Here is a 23,038-nt window from a genome sequence, read left to right as displayed (position 1 = left end):
CCCTTGCAAAACTACTCCCAGTGGAAAGTTTTTGGCAACATGACACGCAGTCTGCCATTCTCAGAACATGGTCTGAGCATAATGTTAGCTGCCAAGCATGAGAAATTTTACATAAACGTGGTTTTCTAGCACAATAACTCTTCCCACCGCAACCCCCGCCCCCCCAAGCTTTATTGAGATATAACTGACATATAACATTAGGTAAGTTTAAGGTGTACAATGTGTTGATTTGATACTTATATATTGCAAAACGTTTGCCACCACAGAGTTAGCTAACACCTCCATCACCTCACATAATTGCCATTTCTTCAATAACTCTTTAGGGTAAAGTTTAAAATTAAAAGTTGCAATAAAGTAACAGAGAGGGGAAAAATTGACCATAAACCATCTCTAAAGTTAATTTAAAACATGGAATGATTTTTGATTTATGGGTATTTGACTCCATACCTCTGAGAGAATGACCTAACACAGGGTTCATTGGAACACTATGCCAAATTCACTTTTCTTACTCATTACATTTTTATTGTATTTTTGGTAGGTTATTTTTTTTCTTTTTAAGAATGAGGAAAATTTATGGGTTAATGATTCACATATATGACCAAAAAGTTACCAGAAATAAAAATGATTGTTTAATGAGAAATAAACATTTTATTCTTAGAGTATACTAAAAATGGCATGTTAAAAATACTATGATTATTATCAGCACATTTTGGGCATATAATTAATCACAAGATTAATTCACAGGTACAATTCTCAAAACATTTTTCAAAAGTTAGACACTCAAATTCAAATTCACATCTCGATCTGATTTGACATCTTAATGTTTTTCATTTCCATTCTAAAAAGGCTGTGTGTTAAATGATAACTTTGTGCCTCACTATGAACTGAAATAAGCATAACCCTTTATATGCTTATAATAAAGGTTGTATACCTTCTAAATTTATAAACAATAATAATAATTACCTTAAGAGAAAACTTTAAGCTTTCTGAGTCATATGGAGGAAGAGGGACCTACATTTTTCACAAATAACTCTTTTGTGGTGCTATTCGTCTTGGTCTCTAAGGCCTGACCAATTGGGTTTCCACTTGGTCACAATTTGAGAGTAATATTAGGATAAAGTCAACTTCATCTGAGGCCTTGTGGTACCTAAGAAAGGAAATCTTTGTTTGCCACCACTAATTTTCATATCATCACAGATGTGTGGACAGTTTTAACAGTCGTTTGCTTCATACACATATGACAAATATGATTTTGTGAGGGAAAGGAGTGAGGAAAAAAACCTTCTGAACGTTTACCAGGAAAAATAAAAATTTTGCCAATTGAGTCAACCAAGATATAAACTAGCAAATATACAGTGACCCGTAATACACCTCCAGTAAGGATTTCTTTTTGGGATTTTGGCCCCAATGCAAACTGGAACTTTCCATTTTAAATGAAATACCTAAAAAAACAGGGCCTAGGCTGGCCTGCTCCTCTCAGAAATTCAGTAGGATTTTGGTTGACCTCTACTTCTAATTTAGTAATTTTGGTTTAAACAAACAAACAAGCAAACAGAGCAGTGCTAATACTGATGCCTTGATAAATCAGAAATATTCTTTCCCAACATGCCCCTCGTTCTTATACTCGCCTCCTCCGCAGGGAGGGGAGGAGTTTCCGGGGTACAGCATCTGTAGGCCAGCTAACTTTTGGAGGAGCCCTGATGATCCCCCCAGGAAATCAGCCATTGCAAATCAAACCTCGTCACCACGCCAGAGCCACCACGCCCTCCGCCCAGTGTTTCTCCACATCCTTGGCAGGATGAGGGGATGAGGAGTGCTCGGGCTCGGTGCAGACCCCTGGGATCTGGGAGCCATTTCATCAGATGCCAGATGTGTGGCAACAGCAGTTACCATGGAAAACCACCACCACAGCAACAAATTCAAATCACTCCAAAAAAGGAAGAGTCACTCATCACAGCGTACACTATTCCACGAAAAAGCAAAACTCTTTTGGGGTAAGAACAACATTCCGTTCCACTCTCCAATTTTCATCCAGTGCTTGCATTACAGGTTCACCAAGTTGATGCACTGCTTATCTTTAAGACTGAGGCGCTGGTGTCTGACAGGGAAGTCCACAGGGGTACTCTGAAAACACTGGAGATTTCTGAACTGGGGGTGGGAACAGACCCACAAGAAGCCATAACTGGTCCTTCTCCCCTATGGGCTGCAACGTAGCTCTAGCAGACCCCATAGAGATGACGGGGCATGCATGTTGTTGGCGCCAAAGAGGCCTTGTGCACGCGGGTTCACTGACACACACACTGGGTGTTGCTGCCCTCATTCAATGTTACGGAAGTAACACTTTCTTAGTAAACGCTGGTTGCTTGGTGAATGGTAGGGTTGTGAACCACAAATGTAAAATGGTGCTGTTGCTATGGAAAACAGTTTGGCAGTTCCTCGAAGGTTAAATAGTTGAGGAACTTACCATTTGACCCAGCAATTCCAGTCCTAGGTACATACCCAAGAACAATGAAAATGTACTTTCACCAAAAAACGTATATACATGAGTGTTCCTAGCAGCATTATTCATAATAGCCAAAAACCCAAATGTCCAGCAACTGAAGAATGTGGTATGTCCATATCATAGAATATTGTTGAGCCATAAAAAGGAATGAAGTACTGACTCATGCTACGACAATTTGAAAACAGTTTGCTATGTGAAAGAAGCCAGACTCAAAAGGCCATACAGTTCTAATTCTATTTAGATGAAATGTCTAGAACAGGCAAAGACAAAAAGTAGATTAGTGATTGCTAGGGGCCTGGGAGAAGGGGGACCAGAAAGTAGCTGCTAATGAGTACCGCGTTTGGGGAGGGGGGGGGTGATGAAAATGTTCTAAAATTGATTGTGGTGAAGGTTGCACAACTCCATGAATATACGTAGAACCACTGGATTGCATACGTTAAATGGGTCAATTACATGGTAAGTGCATTACTTCTCAACGAAGCAGCTACCCCTCCCCGTCCCCAAATGTATTATCAGTGGATGACAGAAGACCCCTTTTCTCTCAGGTTTTTCACACTTAACTGCTGAATAAGGACAAGCCTCCATTAATTTCCCCTGAAATAAAAAGAAACCTTTTGTTATGATAGCGCTATCTCTCTACTCTATTACAGTCAGATAAGCTCCAGCTCAGCTTCTAATCAGACTGAGTCGGAGTGCCTGTTACATGGTGAAGGCTGTGCAAAGTACTGTCAGAAAAGCGAATGATGACATTTATCCAGACCCTGACCACAGCAGAGGAGGGGGAAAAATACACACCAAAGGAACTTATCTTGGGGGTATAAAAGACTTTTTTCTTTTATACTGGTGTATGTTCTAAATTTCACAATGGTTTGGCACTTGAAAAAGGAAAAAAGATTATCTTTCTTTTCCAAGAATAAACAGGAGAAAGGAGATTTGAGCTGTCTGAGTAACCCAGTATTTTAAGTCTCTCTAGTTGGCTTAGCTACAATTGTCAATTTAACTTTTTGAAAAATTTACAATTACAAGTTATAACAAAAGAAGTTCAATTTTTTTTAATGTGTTTGGCCTTTTAATCTCGGTGTGTTAGTGAAGGAAAATGCCTAATAGAAACAAAAAAATTACTAAACATGGTGACAATTCTAATGTATGGACTAAAAATAGTGCTTAACTATTTCTCCCAACTGAGGAGGAGCAAAGACTGTGGACCAAGATTTCACAAGAATCAGCACATATTAATTTCAATTTTTAAAAAATTAACCCAGAGAAACAAAAAAGAAAATCTCCTAGCTTTACGATGTGCTATGTAACGATTTGGGTGAAATATTAGAAGAAAATTCTTTCAAAGTCAGATGGAGAAGATGGAATACGTAGCCTGGTCTCAGAATCCTGTCATTACCATATTTCAACGACTGCGCGATTCTTTATTTCCTACATTTTAATATAGCTGAGACTGAAGTTTGTCTGATATCCAATTGGCATATTGTAATAGGCAGGACTGTTTGTCTTAGTGAAACATAAAATAATGGTTCATCTTAGACTGGATGCAAAATGGAGTCTAACTGGAAGTCCTCAAAACAGTGCTCACCTCCGCAGCCTCAGTTTCTGCATCTGTGAGTAGCTCCATCTGGTCATCTTGAAGGCCTAACCGGCTCTAAAAGTCTAGGTTCTCCATAACGTATATTTTCCAAAGTTAAGTCTTACTTTACTTGCTGATTGAAAAAATGCTAAACTTTTACAGGACACACTTTATAAATGTAGGAAAAGAATACTGAGTCAATGAAGTCGTCTTAACTAATAATTCACCTCATCATTAAAAAAGATTTCACTAAAAATCCAGGACACTTCTAGTTCTGTGTTGCACCTTCATTCCTGTAGTATTTAACTACTACAAGAAAGTTGTAGTCAGTCAACTGAACCCAGAGATGAGTAGAACCTGGTCCACAAAATGCAGATTCGACTTTCATTCAACTGACTCATCGAGGCCAGGACCTTCAGCATGGAGGTAAGGCAACTGATTTGGTTTCAGAGAGATTAATGCAGCGGTTCTCAACCTGTGGGTCGCGACCCCTTTGGGGGTCGAACGACCCTTTCACAGGGGTCGCCTAAGACCATCGGAAAACACATATATAATTACATTACGATTCATAACAGTAGCAAAATTATAGTTATGAAGTAGCAACGAAAATAATTTTATGGTTGGGGGTCACCACAACATGAGGAACTGTATTAAAGGGTCGCGGCATTAGGAAGGTTGAGAACCACGGGATTAATGGATGTGAGGGTGAAGCAGAAACAGCATTCTGTGTCTCTCAACTCCCCATCACAGCGCCTCTGCACCACCTCGGGGCCAACCGCCAGACAAGGATCTGTGACTCAAGAGAAATTAATCTCAGTAATGGCATTTATTGTCGTTTTATGAAGGTTAGTCAAACAACGCCAGGCTGAAATGCCAACGTCCTGCATTCATGGGAAGGGGGAAGGTACAACTGTACTGGAAAGGATCCTGCTAAAACTTTAAGGGTGGGTTTTTCACAAAAATCTCTCTGCCTTACCCAACAGAGAGTTTTCTGCCACAATTTACATCTTTGCTGTGTCCAAGACTTGATGTTCTACTCCCCTCCCCACCCCGTTTATCGCGTCTGAACTTAAATCAAAGAAGCAAAACCACAGCTCGGTCCCCCAAGCCAGCCGCTCGGCTACGCGGATGTCTCCTGTCTCACCACAGCCCGCGGCGAGCAGGCTGACGTCACCCTACTGGCAAGAGAGCACCCAGATAAAACAGCTCTAACGTTTCACGGCCCAGCTCACATCTCACAAACGCATGACCGTGCAGGGCAAGGAGCCCCGGCAGCCAGGCCTTACTCGTTTTCTTTCAAATAATACTTTTTTGTCTCACGGACTAGCAGCTGGGGAGATGACAGTGAAGTCAACCTCTTTCAAGCAGTTCAGCTTGTGGCTATCCCCATTCTGGTTAACTTTTTTTTCTTTCCTTTTCTTTTTTCTTTCTTTTTTTTTTTTTTAACAAGGAGGGCTGTTAGGCAACATGATGAAACCTGGGCGAGCCAGCAGAGATAAAAGCTGTGACGTAGTGTCTGCCAGCGGTACAAGGACTGCACACGATTCTACAACTCAGGACCCGAGCGCCCTTTCCCATCACCCCTGGGGTACAAGTGCCATCCTCACTGTCCCTCTCAGCAGCTCCAGACTCACAGCTCTAAACCTGCAGAGCCCGATCTTGCAACTGGAATGCAAACCTCAGCTGAAGGTCACTCCGGCCAAGGGGGCCAGGCGAGGGAGGCTAGGCCAAGCCCAGACTCCTGACTGAGCTTGGTTTGAGCAGATCAGATCTGGCACTTTCTTTATAACAACAATGAGGTTGTTCAGGAAAACCCCACAACCTTGTATTGCTGGCTGCTTATGATATAATTAAGGATAACAATAACACAGTAAAACCTGTGCAGTTGAAACATGTGCCATTTTAATTAGAGTTTCAAGTAATCCAAATAATCCCATAAATATTACACTCTGTCAGAGTTTCCCTGCATCTTGTATTAAATATTTTATTTTAAAAGCATTTTTCCTCACTACAGCCCAATAAGGGCAGAGAAGAAGACTAATTCCCATTTGGCAGCTAAGGAAACGAGCATTTCAAGAATTAGTGAATTGCTCAAGGTCACAAAGCTGGTTAAATAGAAGAGCCAGAAGGAGAAAAGTGGCATTTAGATTTTCCCGTTTTTATATTCTTTCTAGCGGTGCAGGACACTTTTACAGGAAGGGAAGAGAGTTGAAGGGAAGGAAGGAGGCGAGAGATGGATAGGAAGGGTGATGGGGAGAGAGGAAGAAGTGAGAAGGAGGAAGAAAAGCAGGAGAGAGAGCAGAAGGGAGGGAGAAAAGAAGAGAGAGAGAGGAAGGAAAGGGTAGGGAAGGGATTGTTATGAATGGAACTATGTCCCCCCAAAATTCATATGTTGCAGTCCTAACCCCAGTACCTCAGAATGTGACTATATTTGGAGATAGGGTCTCCAAAGAGGTGATTAGAGTTAAATGGAGTCATTAGGATGGGCTCTAGTCCAAGATGACTGGTGTCCTAATAAGAAAAAGAGATCAGGCACTAGCCCATTTGGCTCAGTGGATAGAGCATCATCGGCCTGAGAACTGAAAGGTCCCAGGTTCGATTCCGGTCAAGGGCACATGCCCGAGTTTCAGGCTTGATCCCCAGTAGGGGGCATAGAGGAGGCAGGTGATCAGTGATTCTTTCTCATCATTGATGTTTCTATCTCTCTCTCCCTCTCCCTTCCTCTCTGAAATCAATAAAAAATAAATAAAAAGAAAAGGAGATTAAGACACAGTCAGACAAAAAGACAGACTATGTGAACATGAAGACAGTCACCCACAAGCCTCCAGAACTGTGAAAATGAAAGTCTGTTGTTTAAGCTGCCCAGCCTGCCAGGTTATTTTGTGATGACAGCCATGCTAATAGGAGAGGAAGGGAGGGGCAAGAGGAGGGGAGCACAGGCCTGAAACCCAGTCTGACTCAAAGGATAAAGCTCTTCACTTTCCTTTGGGATGAAACAGCTCCCAACGCTGGGCCCACCCTGACAAGCCTAGTGCAGTGGGCCAGGTCACAAGGAAACAATCTCATGCATGGAGGCCACTTCTGAAGTAGCTGCTGCCAAGAGGGGAGGAGACCAATGGATCAGCACTAAAAGCAACTGGGCTTCTTGTCCCAGCACCAGGGAAAGTGCAGAGACTCATGCTGTGCCTCAGAGCTAATGAAAGCACAGGTGAAGGGGAGGGTCCCTAGGAACCAGGCTGGGGTCTCCCTAAGACTGCAGTTCAGCGCATCCAAGGTGGCACCTACTCCCAGACATGCCCAAGGGTGGACAATGCCAATAGTCCCTACTCGTTTTAAATATCTGTAATTCTACAGGGGCCAGAGGGGAAAGGGTAAAACAATAATCCCAAAGAAGTGGTAAGCGGTCTATAATCCTCCGTATCCATTCCAGATATACACTAAAATGCTTTAAAAAGCTGAATATCTGAATATCAAAAAGCCCTCACTAAAAGCATTTTAAAGTCAATTTAAAACTGTTATATTCACATCCATATATTGCTAATCATTTAGTTAGCAAGTTCTACATTACCTGAAATAATTTTGTTGTGTTCAAGGTTTTAAAAAAGTCCCTAAAATCTCATTTACCCTGTTGAATTCACTTTATAACTGAACTGTTTCTTCAAAGATTATGCAATACTAATCTGGGTGAAACTGTAGGAGGACCCAAACAAATGTCTTACTATACATATCATCTCAGCTTAAAGAAAAACTCAGGCACCTAACAGTGACATAACTAGGCTGAAGATCAGCAGATCTCAGTGTCAGGTGGGGTGCTGGTTTCAGAAACCATAACTGGGATTCTCAAAGATTAAACACCTGTCTGTGCCCTTGGTTTCCTGAGCCAGATCTAATAACCACACCGGCTTCAATTCTTGGTCCTCCAACCCCAGGCTGGTTGTGACGGGGCTGCAGAGGGTTCCGAGTAGATCAGCGATGGCGAGTCTCGCAGTACAGCCCTGCTCTCACTGTACTGGGGGCAGACGGGAAAACTACTAGTATCTGCCTGGGTATGAGCATCAGTACAGTGTAGCTCATGTCCTCACTATGTCCCCATCTGAGGCCTCAGCACTGACACGTCACCCGTGAACCCTAAGAAGGTAAAAGCAGTTCAAGAACCTTTAATGCCAAGTGCAAAGGACCCTCAATGGAAAATACACTTTAAGCCGGTCAGAAATGCTTCACTCTATTTACTTGCAAATCTACTTTTATAACATGTTACTGTTAATGAGAAGGAAGAGAATTATGAAAGCAAAGTGTCTGCAGATGGAATTGGAATCCAGCACTTTGCTAGGGGCTCAATTTCCTCTCTGGTTAGACTTTATTATAGATGTTTAGAAGTAATCTCTGAATGATGCTCGATCTACCCTCTCCAACAGTGGAGCCACCTTCCGCTGGATTCCGGGTGCCATGAAGCAGAGCTTGGGGAAATGGTATCACCTCTTCAAAATGTGAGGGAAAATACCAGAGAAATTCTCTGTAAGCTTGTGCAGCAGGTTCAACATCTAAGGTAACATGATAGTAACTATCTTCAAATCACTCTTTAATTAAAGGGAATTCTGCAGGGTATGACTGGACCAGGGACCTACCCTGGGACAGCTGAGTCTTAGAATCAGTCACTGACCAATGGAGAAGGGGGTGGGGGGAGAGAACTTGGGGAGTGGAAGGAGAGCTTGGAAAATTAAACTTCCCTTCCTCTGATCTCCCATAACACTCCAAACCTCTAGAATGGACTTACCACAGCCTGTGTGTTCACAGCTATCCCGTGTCTGCTCCTCTTTGTGACATCTTGCATATGGTGTGTGTGGAGGGAGGGGGGGAGGGGAGGTTAGGAGGTCGAGGGGGAGGAACACGCCGTGGGCACACAGCCTTGTCTCTGCATTCCTGACCACACTCGCCCAGGGCAGAGGAACGGGGCAGGAAGTGGGCTTTGCAATCACAAAAAAGGTGTGACCTTGCAAAGTCTCTTCATCTCTCTTGATCCTCTATCTCTTCATCTACCTTGAGGGATTTTTATGAGAACCAATGAAAACTCATACAAAGTTCCTAGAACAAGTGATTTTTTATTACACTAGTTATTGAAATCCATTCGTTGATACGAGTCCCATTTAGAGGATGAAATGACGGGGGTAAAGGGAACTTCTCCAAACGTGGTTCCGCTATTCAGGAGAGCTCCTCTCCTCTAATAAACTTAGCACATATACAGTTTCCACCAACTAATCTAAAAGGTCAGGAGCTACAGTGCCAAGGAGCATGGGTCAGTGAGCAATTCCAAATCCGCTCCACCAGGAGCCAGCGGGATGATCTCGGGGCGCTACCTGACTTCCTATGACTGTTTCCACATGTATGAAAATTCACCAAGGCCCTGAGCTACCTCAAGGATTAAACAAGAAATCTGGCTCTGTGCCCAGTGCTCGATAAACCAGTGCCCCCTCCCCAGGTACACACTTCTCAACTCTCAATTTATTCATCTTTCTTCCCATTAGCATACCCTCTGAAATCCTCCTGGCCAATTCGTACTCTTCTCAACTTTCAAAACCCAACCCAAAGGCATCATGCTGCCACTTTTTGACACTTCGTAGCTGGGCTGAGCTGCCCAGCGACATTCTCATACTGACCACCTCCAACTCAAAAACTACAGACTCCTGAGCAATATTAAACATGCTTGCTACGACCTCTCAAAAGATAAGGAGGCAATCTTGTTCTCTGCAATATATTCTAGCCCAGACCCTGAGGAGTAAGACGAGGTTCCCGGGAACTAATTCAAAATTCATCCGCAAGCCGGCATACGGACTGCTGAAGGCCATGCCCTAGCGTACCTATTTCGAATACGAAATCTGCTCATCAGCTCCAAACCTCCGACAACAGGAGTGGGCAGGTAGCTGGGACGTGACAAACGTCCTAAGTCAACTCTCTCACTGCACTGTTTAACAATGGGTGCACTAGTTAACTGCATTAACTCACTGTACTGCTCAACACTGCTGAACATGCTGTTTCAGAAGGCCCGGGTGAATTTTCCAAGGATTAAAATAGGACACAAAGTTCAAAGACCCCACAATTCTGAGAGTGAAAGTATCATTAAGAACTCAAGCAAGCACATAATTCAAGTGGGCTGCTAACCAGGAAGACGGATAAAACGAGTGACATAAAGGAAGATTATGTAAACTTTATCACTGAAAGAGCTATAAGTACCTAAGTAAAGAGTTTTATTTTACCCAACTTTTTACTTTAAAAAAAAATAATAGTAAGCTACTAAAAATGTGAATGAACAAAGAACATCCCATTCCCTTCACCGTGAGTCCATTTGTCAGTTTATTTACACACACACACTTTTTGGCTATAATTACTATAATTTTTTAAAGCAACTTGTAGATATATTTCACTCCTAACTACTTCAACAAAAGTCTTCTAAGAGCAAGCCATTCTCCTTACAGCCACAATACCATTAACATGCCAAGAAAATTAAAGTTGACACATTGTCACTAATATCCAAGCCATTTTCAAATTTCCCCAATTGAGCTATTTCTTTTGTGGGGACGTGGCACGTCGGGGGAATCCAGCATCCAATTAAGAATCACACACTGCTCAATGTAGTTGTCATGTCTCTTTAATTTTCTGTGACCTAAAGAAACTTATTCTATCTTTTTTCCTTGCTTGAAATTGATGTTTTTAAATAATCCAGACCAATGAGCTGTCCTACAATTTTTGGTGGTCTGATCCCATCCTCATGAGTGGATCCAAGTTGAATGTTTCTGGCAAAAACACTACCGAAGTGATACTGTGCACACCTCAGTGTATCACATTAGAAGGCACCACATCCCATTGCTGGTGAAACAGCCTGATTACCTGGTTAAGGTGGTGCCCACAGGTTTTTCTAGTATAAAAAAAAGTAACTTTTTTTCCTTTCATAGTAGTAATATGGGTTATATGCATCTTCTTATCACTCAATCTCTCTCTTTTAAAAATACCGAAGTGATACTGTGCACACCTCAGTGTATCACATTAGAAGGCACCACATCCCATTGCTGGTGAAACAGCCTGATTACCTGGTTAAGGTGGTGCCCACAGGTTTTTCTAGTATAAAAAAAAGTAACTTTTTTTCCTTTCATAGTAGTAATATGGGTTATATGCATCTTCTTATCACTCAATCTCTCTCTTTTTTAAAAAAAAAACATGCAACACCTGACTATTTAGTCAGGGGCACTGACCTCTTTTTTTTTTTTTAATACATTTTATTGATTTTTTACAGAGAGGAAGGGAGAGGGATAGAGAGTTAGAAACATTGATGAGAGAGAAACATCGATCAGCTGCCTCCTGCACACACCCCACCGGGGATGTGCCCGCAACCAAGGTACATGCCCTTGACTGGAATCGAACCCGGGACCCTTCAGTCCGCAGGCCAACACTCTATCCACTGAGCCAAACTGGTTAGGGCCGTCACTTAATCTCTTGCTCATTTATTAAGCATCATTTGTTTACTATGCAAGAGACTAGAGCTAAGCTGGATAAAACATAGCACTCCTGATTACAAATCAGCACAGGTCTGATTTGGGACACAACATTTTTATATAAAAGACAATAAGAGAAAAATATAAGAAAACACCCCATGTGATCCGGGCCAAACTTACACTCTTCCTGGAATACAGTAAATCCTCAATAAATATTTGTTGAATAAGTGACCTGTATAGTTTGGGCAAATAAAAACTATTGACACTAACTAACCATCCTTTCAATTCTTCCTTCTCACCTTGAGCAGACAGTCTTCCAACACAGTCACCCAGCCTCTTACCATGAGAGATTCAAGTCCCTGATGGACTGGATTGCTGGAGTAAATATAAAACTTCTTAACCTGGTAGTCTAGACCAGCGGTCGCCAAGCGGTGGTCCGCGGACCACTGGTGGTCCATGAGGTCTGAAAGGTTGGCAACCGCTGGTTTAAGGAAACCTTTGGAGCAGCGGTAGCCAACTGGTGGTCTGTGGACCACTGGTGGTCTGTGAGGTCCGAAAGGTTGACGACCACTGGTTTAAGGAAACCTTTGGAGCAGCAGTCTCCAACCGGTGGTCCTCGGACCACTGGTCTAGACCTCCATCTCTTCAGCCTTGGGTCCATCTTTCCAGTCTTCACACTCCTCACAGACTCCACTGTTCACTCATGCTGGGAAGGTTCTGCTGTCTCCCCTCATGTTTAACACCCATACAAAACATCCCCTCACTTTCAGGTCTGAGCTACAGTGCAAGTCCTACCTTCTTCATCCAATTCTTCTTTGGCAAGTCAGCATTCCTTGGTCTTTACGACCTTAAAATATTTATAAGCCTTATTGTCTGCATCATACACTGTGGCTCTTAATCATGTCACCTAGCTGTAAGCACTGTTTACAAACATTTTGACAAAGCTGGTAAGCCAACAGGCCACTTCATGGACCCAGGTTCCAGGGGACAAACTCTGTTTTTCTTTGCTCTAAAGGCTGCCACCCAAGCTCTCTTCTTGAGATGGTCCTCATCCCAAAAGGATAGTTAAGCAGAACTTGTAACCCTGCCAAATCATCTTAGAAAATTTTTATTTTAAAGGCTAATTGCTAATGGTTGAATATAGCCCCATTTAAAGATGATCTGAGATTAGGACTAGCAGAAGAAGGGATGTGGTTCAGTCAAAAGCATGTTAGTGCCTGGTATGTTTGTAGGACAATAACAGAAACTAAGGGAAACAAAATGATGTTTGAGATCTGGTCTCTGCCTCATTTTGGTGCCAGTAGTAGTGATAAGTCATGGGGATAAATAAAGAAAAACATGATAAATTACAAAATAAAAGAGATGCTCTTTAAATGGGAGAAGTAATTATGTGAATCACAAAACAACAAAAAATCATTCAACAACAACCACAAAAAATCATTAAGCACCACAAAGAGCTTTTGCTTATATAGGTTATGTCTATCAATAATTACCATATTAGGAATTAAAATGGAGACAAGTGTTCACATATTAATTAATTTGAAGATAAAAATAAATTCATTACATTAAAAAAAGAGAAGCTATGGGCATTTTGTATGAGGAAGACACCAATTCAAGCTCTAATAGTCAGGAGTGGGATTTGAAAGATAGGTAAGTTTTGGACACTTGTAAATGGTGGGTCTGGGCATTCCAGGTGGGGACAACTGTATGAATAAATGAAGAGAGCAAGAATGACATCATATGTGTGTGAGATCACTCTAAGCGAGACAAAGGGCTCATTTCTTCTAGTAGTAAAGAGTTAGAATAAACAGATAGATGGGTCCGATAATAAAGGGCTTTGAACTGAGGCAGAGCCATTTAGACGTGTGTTAGGCAACTGATAGGGAGCCATTATAAGTGTTGACACAACTAAAGCAAAGCTTCAGAGAAAGGTGGTCTAAGGACACTGTGCTGATGACTTGGATGGACACACCTGAGCTGGGGCAGGGCCGTGACGCCTGTGTAAGGGGGATGAGGCTCAACAATGTTTATATCTTCGAGGGTAGAGAAGAGGCAAACCCAAGAGACATTTAAGGAAAGATCAGAGAACTGGAAACATGTTTCTGCGAGTATGGCCACCTGACCTTTTCAAAACAGGCCATCCTCCTCTTCCTAATAATTCTCTCAATACTTGTCTGATCTTTTCTTCTTATAAGTTGAGAAACTATAAAATTGAAAAAGCCAGTTAGCTACACTGTTTCTAGCTTATCAATATGTACGAGGGAAAATAAAGATTGAGTTAGCAGCACAGCTCCATATTTAAGTTTTACAGGTTGATCTAACAAACTCTACATCCAAATTTATTAATGTCAGTTGACATCTTTAATATTCTAATAAGATAATTTTTATTCTTGGAGAAAATCTCAGTATGCCAAAACTCATTTCCTTTAAATAAAATAATACAGATGTCTATTGTTTCAGTGGCATGGGTTGTGCTAAGAGCTTTCAATTATTTATGATTAATCGACATTCGTTCAATAGGTATTTCCTGGATAACATCTGAATTGTTAAGAATATCAAACACCTCAAATAATAATGCATACTTACAGAAGAAAACTTCTGAACAGTGATTTAAAATAGATTCATTTAAAACTACTGTTAAAATAAACCAATTCTAAAAAATTATAACATGACATCCTTCATTAAATTGGTGTCAAGCAAATATAATTAAGTTGAGATTTTTTTCACAGTATGCAGTGTATTTTGGAGTCCTATTATGAATACATTTTATTCAATAATTGTAGTTTACATAAGTTATTATTAAAAGATGTTTGCAATCCCCAACCCATAACTAAGAGACTACTGGAATAGAAGTCTAAAAACATACTGACTAGCTTGAAAGAATATTAAAACATTTTTTGGAGATTTACTGGAGAGGCAAACAGCTAATTTCATATATGGATAAGAGTATTTAATACCAAAATATATTTTTATTTCATATTAGTAATGTTGTGCAGCATAACCAAAGAATATGTGAATCTGTGAGTTGCTTTTTTGAGGAGCTACTGCAGTTTTATTCCCCAGATTTTAAAATTAATTGGGAATCTTAAGATTCTTATGCAAAAATTCTATTCAGTCAAGAACTTTTTTAACCTTACCAAGTTCCAAGAAAAGAGATTATTAAATAACAGACTAAGAAGTCATAAAATTTAATCTGAAAATAAGTACTCCACTGGCATGTAGAATTTGGCGTGTTTCCAAAATACAATACACCCTTATGATGCTGAGAAGTTTTATATGCCCGTGTGAAGGGGGTTCCCCAAATCCTATGTCAACCATTTAAAATAATGGGGGAGGGGTGTGTTGCTTCTCTTTTATTTCTACTTCTCTCAATCCTGTCCACCCCCACCTTTCTTTTCAAGTTTACGTTATCCAGTGAGCAAATTTTATCAATGAGCAGCCAGGAAGGGCTGACTCCCTCTGGTGTATTTACCTAAGATATGAAGGTCAAACAACCACTGTGCTCATAAAAGTTGTGGCTGTTTGGAGGCCCACTTCACGTCTCTCCTTACCTCCAAGTGACTCATTATGAAGCCAAAAAAGGAGAGGAAAATTGAGCTGATCAAAGGCCAGGCTGTCATTAAGTGAAAATGATGGAAGATGAAAGGCCTGCCTGCCCTCCACTTCAAAGGCAGAGCTGCACTCGGTGAGCTAACATAACAGCAAGTCCCTGGCTCCGCGGTGTGGACGGCGGTGTGACGGACTGCGTGGCATTCCTGGGGCCGGTTGTGTGTATGCTCATGGTGCAAAACAGAAACGCAAGGATGAACACAAACTGAAACGTTTTCCTTCTAGCTGTGAAGAGCGAATAACCCCAAATTATAAAGCGGCACACATCATTTCCGCACTTGCAAAAATGAAAACGTTTAATAAGGTTCAGGGACTGCTGAGGAAGCTGGCATCACTGAAACAGTGTACAATTATATTTAAACAGTTTCCCTTATGCCTGAGGTGTGTAATGAAATCAATCTTAATTATGAGAGAGCCTGGGTGTAGCCGTCAATCTTATGCCCAGCAGTTTATTAATGAGTTGAGGCAGAGGGACCCCCAGATGTGCTTGCGGCTTTAGGGAGAATGGAGCTGGTGCAGAGCCAGGATGGGGATGAGAGGAGGAGTGGGGAAACCAAGTCCTTTATTATTCCACAAGAGTCCCCTCAGCCCGCCCTGCCATTCCCTGTGCCCACCCTCACACCCATACACCGTACAAACGGAAGCTCCTTTAGGCAGTAAAGATTTTACATCATAGGGGGCCCTTCGGTCATTTAGTCTAATCTCCTTCCTCAAACAGACCCTCCTGGAATGACTATAAGAGGGGTAAATACATGTACACTCCCCACCCCACTCCCTTTCGCACATGGAACAACCTTACCTATATAGTTTTGACCAAACGGGAAGTTTTCCAGGGAATTTATAGGTTTCCCCCCCTGCCCCCGTAATTTACTGTTAGTAACGAAAGCACAGAAGAAGCAAAGAGGAAGGGGGCCACCCTTTCTGCCTGAAATTAATAATCAGGATGATGGGTAACACGTAGGAGCACGGATTTGGTGCCGGGACATGTTCCAAAAACTCTACATACATGAATTTGTGTCATCCTCTAATTACCTATGAAGTCTCATTTTACCGAGAAGGAAACAGAGGCCAAAAGTGGCTTAGCACGTTTGGCCCAAGGTCCCACACCATTCAGAGAGGCTTAATGGAGCGGATCGCACTCCAGCAGAGCCTGGAAGGATGGGCGGGAGTTTGCCGGTGAGCAAACCCTGCAGGCCAAGGAGCAGTGGGTGCTGAGTGGTGGGAACCAGCACAGCAGCACTGGGTCCCTGCAGTTTACAGGCCAAAGGAGAGGGAGCACCAGAGACAAGGGCAGATGAAAGAAGACCCCGTTAATAGTGGTGACGGGAGACAGGTTGGGCTTTAGGCCTCCAAGACCCCCTCAAATCAACTCATACTCAGTATAAGTTCAACTTCGCCTGCTATGCAGACCAGCTGAGGACAAAGTCCCCGTGCCCTCCCTCTTTCAATCACACAGCCACTTTGCTCTCCAGTGTGGATATTCTGGACAGCCTCTCCTACTTGGCCTCGCTAAAGAAAGAGTTTGGGCTTTCTTTTGCAGGCTATGGGGAGCCAATGACAACATTCAAGCTGGAAAGCAAATACTCATGTATATACTTAGCCATCTTTAAGCATTTGCCCTTGTTGACTGCCTTCACCTAGAATTCCATCCCTTCCTCTCCTCTCCCCCAGGTTCCAAACACCGCCCTCCCCCCCCACACACACAATTTAGTCTCTGTAAAGATCTTAATTTACAACATGCATGATGCCAATTTGTTTCTTATAAGATAGCTAATACTATTTATAAAGAAGACACCATGCTAGATGGTCGGCTTTCTGAGAAAAGCTGTATTTTGTTCAGCAGTGAATGCTCCCTAGCATTGGACACAAAGCCGGCACTCAAACATTCAATGACTGCCCTACGGGTGCCATCAGTAAGACTCATAATTGAGCTAATACTACTCTCCAAACTATTTTCATGTAAGCAATTGGATACACATACAACTTTGCAAAGAATCAAGTAAATGAAGTTACAGTAGCAAACAATATTCCCCACTTCCAATCTCCAAATTTTAGAACAGCTTTATTGAGATCCATAAAGAAATACCATGTCACACTAGTAATAAATTGTAAGACCTACATGTGTTTTGCCAACCTATTTTCTTTAAAACCATGCTGACAGCCCTGATGGGTTTGGCTCAGTGGATAGAGCATCGGCCTGAGGACTGTCCCAGGTTCGATTCCAGTCAAGGGCATGTACCTTGGTTGCGGGCACATCCCCGGTGGGGGGTGTGCAGAGGAGGCAGCTGATCGATGTTTCTCTCTCATCGATGTTCCTAACTCTCTGTCCCTCTCCCTTCTTCTCTGTAAAAAATCAATAAAATATATTTTTAAAAACAAAATAAATAAATAAATAAAACCATGCTGACAATGATGGTTAAAACTGCTCCCATGCTAGAATGCTCCTAAATTGTTTTAGCCTTGACACACGGTCAGTGGGAATTAGACTAATAAAGAAATAAAGCAAAACTGAAACTTTTAATTTGGGGGTCTACTATATTAACTTCTAGCAAATTAAATGGATGAGAGGTTTGCCACAACTGACACTTATACGTCACTAGTTCTCCTGGCTCCTCCTCCTCTCTGTGCCATTAACCTTTAGGTCTAGCACTTTGTCAATCTCACTTCAACCATGCTTTCCAGGGATTACAGATCAGTAATTCCAAGGCACAGTAAGGCACAAACCCAGCCAAATCAGAGAGGCAGATGGGAGCTCATGTAATTGAGAGGTTTCCATCTGCTGCACTGAAAACTGAGGCCTGAAAGACTTGCATTTTCTTTCTTACACTCATTCAGAGCTGTTCAGGTTGGAAAGACCTACTTACTTAAGCACTCGATTATTTCAACAAATACCTTAAGCGGCTAATGTTTCAACCTTTCTTGCCAACGGTAGATGGATGTTGTTGAAGATTCTCACATTAAATTTTCACACTCTCAAAGGTGGCAAAAAGCACAGAGGTGATAATCCCAGATGGAGAAAGTGACACCAACTCATCCATATCCAAGTCCTAGCTTTCCACACACAATCTAATTATCTCACTAAGACAGCAGATCATCTATGGGGATAATGTCACGGCACTAACTTTGCTGGAAGAAACAGAAGAAAGGTTCTATGAAGTAGAAGTAGCAAAGGATTTTAGTACTGCGTTAAAAAATACATGTTGTATATTGAAGAGAAATTATATTCTTTATCTCAGGATTTTCTATAAGTTGCTGACCTATTTCGATGACTATCCAGGTGAAACTGACTTTGTGTGAAAATATGGGAATAAATTAACTTTTGGTTGAGTCTGATCATGATCTACCGAGCTCCTATTTAAAGCAAAAGTGGTCCTCCGGTTATTTTCTTCAATCCGTAGAAATTTTCCTTATTGTTTCTCATTTGCTCCTACTCAGCATTTACTAGTAGTGAAATACTTTTCAAAGTGTGATGCCTGGGCCACCTCTATCAGAATCACTTGAGATGCATATTTAAAATGCATACTCCCAGGCTTGACCCCAGTCCTAATGAAAACATTGTCCTGGGACCCTAAAAATCTGTAATTACAGCATGCTCCCCAGAAGACCCAATGCATACTAGCATGTATCTTCTCTTGTGCCTATTCCACTTTCAAAGCTGATCAATACTATGACCAATCAAACATTTCCAACTGCCTACAGGGTGTTTGGCAGTGATGCAATGGAAGGGAGATCTCAATGCTCACGTCAGGAAATGCCTGGAGAACCAGGCAGGGAAAACAGCTGGAGATCGCCTTTAGGAGAGATCACCTCTGTTTTCAAACAACTGTGTATTTCTCAAACTAATTTTTTAAATGTTCACCATTTTATTTTATTTTATTGTTTTGTTTATTTTGTTAATCCTCACCAAAGATATTTTCCTCTTGATTTCGAGAGAGAGTGGAAGGGTAGGGGAGAGACAGAGAGAGAGAAACATCAATGTGAGAGAGACACATCGATTGGTTGCCTCCTGCACGCGCCCTGACCAGGGCCAGGGATTGAGCTTGCAACTGAGGTATGCACCCTTGACCAGAATCAAACCCAGGACCCTTCAATCCGCAGTCCAACACTCTATCCACTGAGCCAAACCAGCTAGGGCTCAATGTTCACCTTTTTAGAGGTCAGAACCTCAGCTAAGTGACCCCACAGGTGCCTCAGTTTCCCCACATAGAAAATGGGCACACCATCTGCTGCCTTACATTCCCTATAATGCATGTACTGCCATAAACTTCCTACGTCTTTTGCGAAACCAAACTCACCCCCACCAAAAGCTTCGAATCAGGCCCGCAAGATCTCCAATAAAAGCCTTGCAGACAGAGCCCATGACTACCAATTTGTAAATTTCTCAGTCTAGAAAAATGAGAGGGGCAAGGAAGGAAGCAAAAAGTACGTCTACTGTAACTGTAAAAACTACTCTCAACTTGCTCAGCAGGAAACTGCCGGCATTCTCCCCGTTAGCTGCTCTAGATTAAACTCGGGCCAGCCACAAAGCCACCCTGATGGCTCTCTGCGATGCCGGGGAGGTAAACCGAGGCTGGAGCTGAACCGGTGTCAGAAACCAAAACGCTCTTTGGTGGATCCACCGGTTAAAATCTCACTTCATTCTGTAAATATTTTTGAAACAAGAAATAAAATCAAAATAATTAAGAAATAAAATAATTTAGAAAGAATCTCATGCTAACTTTCAAAGGTTTCTGAAAATTCAGAAGTACCAGAGGCTTTTTCTTTTGTAGCAGACTGTTTTTCAAACGCGACTTCAGGCTCCTGAGAGCGTGATGTTGCCACTTGTGTCAGCTCATTCATCAACGCAGCACATTTCCTACAGATCCTGGGAGGAGGCATCCTAAGTAGGACCAAGGAGGCATCCTAAGTAGGACCGCTAGCATCTGGCAGTTGATCTTATTTGACCCCATGACAACAGAGACCAACACCATAAAGCACTTAGGAGTTTATAATCCATTATGATTTAAGTTGAGTGATAGTTGCTTAAGTCTTCGAAAGTACAGGATGGAAAATGCCAAAGACTTTTTATTGATATATATCTAAATAGCTATTTTAAACATTTACATATAATTTATAGGTATTTATAGATCATATAAATTTCCTAAATACAGATATATCCATAGATGATGAATAAACATCCATGTGAACGCAGAGATCTAAAATTAAAAATCCAATTTCACTGCTATGTATATACATATACATACATACAATGTGCATACATATGTGTGTGTGTATGTGTGTGTGTGTGTGTGTGTGTGTGTGTGTGTGTATCACCATATCTAAAGTGCAGATTTCTTGAGAGCAAGGAGCCGACCAGTTTCACAAATAGGCATTGCTCATGCAACATACAAATGTGTGAGCAATGCTGAACAGAATAAACACAGAGCCAGTCAACTGTGAGCAGAAATTATCACTCAGATACTAAAACTAAACCATGCTCGTGCTCTGGAGGGGTTATATCATAGGGCTGGGACTATGACATCCTGCTGGGATTCAAGTACCAATCAGCGAACAAGGTGGCATGTTTTTCTCCTGCTTTTTCACAGCTGAAGAAGAGTGAGGAAGGCAGTGTAACCTGTATAACCGCTCAACCCACCTAGATCCAGGAGCTGTTACTGCTTTAAAAACATTATCTTTTAGGTTAAATAAAATGTGGTATCTCCACACAAAGAACTATCACTTGGCACTAAAAAGGAATGAAGGACTGATAACATGCTGCAACATACATGAACCTTTCATGATGCTCAGTGAAAGAAGCCAGTCACAAAAGACCATATATTGTATGATTCCATTTATATGAAGTGTCCAGAATATGCAGATCTATAGAGACAGAAAGTAGAATAGGTTACTAGTGGCCTAGGAGGAGGGGGGAATTAGTGACTGCTAATGGGCACAAGATTTCTTTTGAGAGAGATGAAAATGTCCTAAACTTACATCGTGATGATGTTCGCAAACTGAATATACAAAAACGACTGAAACTACAATATATAAGAGTGAATTTTATGGTCTATCAGTTACATCTTAGTAAAGCTATTTTTAAAAAAACACAAAAATTTGCCCTGGCCGATGTGGCTCAATTGGTTGGAGCATCGTCCCATATACCAAAAGGTTGTGGGTTCAATTCCCAGTCAAGGCACATACCTAGGTTATAGGTCCAGTCCCTGGTTGGGGTGCATACAAGAGGCAACCAATTGATGTCTGTCTGTCTGTCTCTCCCTCTCCCCGCACCCCGCCCCTCTCATCAATAAACATAAACATATCCTTGGTCGAGGATTAATTTTTTTTAAATACAACATTAGTTTTCAAAACTATCATCTTTAAAAACCTACAGCAGCTACAGAGTCAACATTGAGGAGAGTTAATATGGCAGCTCTTTATCTTTCCAAGAGCCTCAGTAGACTTGGGCATTACAAGAATTAGATAAGCAACCGTTACAGCTGTAATGGCTGGGACAATGAATCAAACGGGGAAGGAAAATTTTTCTGAAGCCATAAAATAAACTGTACAACACACACACACACACACACACACACACACACACACACACACACGGCACTAAATCAAAACAATGGGAATCCCAGTAGGATGTGTATGTGTCCAAGTGCTGTCATGCTGTCACTCACATCACCACAGGTTCCCTGACTCCCTCATTACTTAAAAGATAAGCCCTGGTAGGACAGGAGCTGGAAGTTTTTTGTTGTTGTTTTCTCATGACACATGAGATCTAGCACAGCTGGAGATGTGATAATCTTTAAAGGCAGTAGTAAGTATTTTAAAGTGCCACCAACACTCCCTGAACTGTACTCCAAACACCACTGTGGTAGCTATGAGCTGTGACTACCCCTTCTCCCAGCCTGTTTCCATGGGAATGGGGGATTCATTCTACAACAAGATCACTTACAGATAAGATGTGGGGTAGCATTAATCTTTAAAGGCAGTAGTAAGTATTTTAAAGTGCCACAAACACTCCCTGAACTGTTCTCCAAACACCACTGTGGTAGCTTTGAGCTGTGACTACCCCTTCTCCCAACCTGTTTCCATGGGAATGGGGGATTCATTCTACAAAATCACTTACAGATAAGATGTGGGGTAGCTTACACCTCTTCCATAAAATGAGGTGAAGGGTTGCTAGAACTTCACCAGCAGCCAATGCTCTGTGCAACATATAATGAGTGAGCAAAGCTGAACCAAAAAAGACAAAGCCAGAGATTGTGGGTCTTCCTAATATAACAACCCAATTATCTCAGCCCTCTAAACTAAGGGCTCTATGGTCTCCAATCACACGTTTACTCAGTGCCTATCATGGTCACAAGCAATGACATGTGCGGCTGGCAGAGAGATACTGTTTAAAAGCCGGTAGACTCCATGCCATCCAAGAAACACACACCTCAGATGTAGTGATTTCATACGTATGCATAATATAAATAATGCAGATTATATTTGTGTATATTTACAGTATATATACATGTATATGTGTGTGTATGTAGCAGTGAAATTGAAATTTTTATTTTTTTATAAACATGCAAATGATTGTCAACATTTTCAAAGTAGTCATTCTAGAATGACTTGAGCTTACTTATTCAAAAAAAAATCACTGATTAGCCCTTCCGGGTTTGGCTCAGCAGATAGAGTGTTGGCCTGCAGACCAAAGGGTCATGGGTTCGACTCCCAGCTAAGGACATGTACCTCAGTTGCAGGTTCATCCCTGGCCCCTGTCAGAAAAACTAGCTCATCATTTTATAGGCACACTTAGATCTGTGCCTAGCAAAAATAGATACTCTGTAAATGTGTGTGTGTGTGTGTGTGTGTGTGTGTGTGTGTGTGTGT

At 41.7% G+C, this 23,038-nt stretch overlaps 1 protein-coding gene across 5 annotated transcripts in view; it reads right to left on the bottom strand.

Moving 5' to 3' along the window:
* VGLL4 (vestigial-like family member 4) overlaps positions 1-23,038 on the bottom strand; it is a 147,430-nt gene that overhangs the window by 39,988 nt on the left and 84,404 nt on the right. The window lies entirely within an intron of this gene.

The sequence above is a fragment of the Myotis brandtii genome, unplaced genomic scaffold, assembly GCF_000412655.1.
Source record: "Myotis brandtii unplaced genomic scaffold, ASM41265v1 scaffold312, whole genome shotgun sequence".
Lineage (NCBI taxonomy): Eukaryota > Metazoa > Chordata > Mammalia > Chiroptera > Vespertilionidae > Myotis > Myotis brandtii.
Note: the sequence above shows the minus strand (reverse complement) of the source record. Positions and strands in the feature narration are given on the sequence as shown.